This window comes from Silene latifolia, chromosome X (assembly GCF_048544455.1).
Source record: "Silene latifolia isolate original U9 population chromosome X, ASM4854445v1, whole genome shotgun sequence".
Classification (NCBI taxonomy): domain Eukaryota; kingdom Viridiplantae; phylum Streptophyta; class Magnoliopsida; order Caryophyllales; family Caryophyllaceae; genus Silene; species Silene latifolia.
The window spans coordinates 149369041-149370657 of record NC_133537.1 but is presented as its reverse complement, the minus strand read 5'-3'; the positions used below and the strand labels follow the sequence as shown (position 1 = coordinate 149370657).

The window sequence follows — 1617 nt, the reverse complement described above, 5'->3', positions numbered from 1 at the left end:
TACTCACATATCCCACTTGGGATTGATGAAGATGCTACCATGGCATTAACATGATGCTTTGGTGATTTTGAGGCTTCTTCAAGTTTAGCCATAGCGTTTTCAAACATCAAGTTAATGGTATCAATATGAGCACTAAGTTGAGCACCCAATTGAGTAATAGAGTCCACTTCATGCTTTCCTCCTCTAGTAGCCTTGCGAGGTCTACTATATGGTGAATTATTGACCGCCATTTCCTCAATCTTGTTCCAAGTTTGATTATCGTCAACTTCGGTGAACATACCATTTGATCCCATGTTGAGAATGTTTCTTGAGTCTTCATAAAGACCATTCCAAAATTGTTGTACCAAGAACCACTCGCTAAGTCCATGATGAGGACATGAGCGACAAATTCCTTTGAACCGCTCCCAAGCTTCATACAAAGATTATTCATCCCTTTGCTTAAAAACCGTAATTTGAGCTCTTTGCATGTTAGTCTTTTCCGGAGGGTAAAATTTTTTGTAGAAAGCTAGAGCCAACTTCTTCCAAGAGTGTGGAAGAACCAAAACATTTCCCCCAAAATCAAAACTTCTTCCAAGAGTCAATTCCAAGAGTAGCTGATACTGTCGTTTCGTACCAAAAATAAATACCTAAGTACAACTAACAGAAGTCAGCGGTAAGTAGGGTCGATCTCCACAGGGAGGCGGTGAACTATCTATTTGTCTATTTATCTGTCTAAATGTCACAATTGGGGGTTTTGATTGATTTAACTAAACTAGAGATTAAGGCGAGGGAAATGAATAAGAGAATTAACAGTAAGAGAAAGAAAGTATGCTAGGAGTCGGTCTACCGTGACAGCTATCAGATCTTATACTATCGGGAATACTAAAGCGATTAGACTATTGATAAGAAGAGCTATGGTCGTCACCTTTCGGTCCTTAAACCGCCCTAGAGCGTAAACAGCTTAACTTTCGCCCTCACTGCAATACCCTATTGTAATTAAGCAAGAGCCTTCCCTTCCAATCTTTCGATCTAGGTCGGGGTTAACTAAATTTATGGTCTCCTGCATGCATTCATTCGACCGGATAACAATTAAATTGCCTAATACAATTCCTATCGCAAGACTAATCTATATAAGTCAATTAAAACATCGCTACCACGGCTTCCCTAATCCTAACATACTAGGGGAATTAGCTATGCATAATTAAGGGAGAACTAGAAATAAAGAAAGAACAAATAATAAACATTAAATTAAATTAAAGAGAGAAAAGGGAAGAAAGGATTACTGAAATAAATAATCCGGAAATGGAAGAACAAAAGTAACAGTAGCAATCCGAAGAAAAGGTAATTAGAGAGGTCAAGAGGGAGAGACCTCACGTCCTCCTCTTAGATTTTATTTTATAGCCTAAAAACATAAACCTAATCTAAGCTTAACGTAAATTGAGGCCCAATAGCTTGTAATTGCTCGATCGAACAGTTAAGTCACTCGATCGAACAGTTCCTGCGTCTGTTTACTCGATCGACCAAAAGATAAGGCTCGATCGAACAGCTGGCCTTCGATCGAACAGTTCCTTCGTCTGTTTACTCGATCGACCAAAAGAAACTGGTCGATCGAGTGGTTCCTGGTTCCAGCTCGTGTTG

General features: G+C 39.3%; 1 non-coding gene across 1 annotated transcript; it reads left to right on the top strand.

Annotated features, from left to right (window-relative positions):
- The first annotated feature begins 360 nt into the window (after nt 1-360).
- LOC141624712 (small nucleolar RNA R71) lies at nt 361-467 on the top strand. Its single transcript, XR_012534518.1, has one exon. It is a non-coding gene; the product is annotated as a small nucleolar RNA R71 (small nucleolar RNA).
- The last annotated feature ends 1150 nt before the right edge of the window (nt 468-1617 follow it).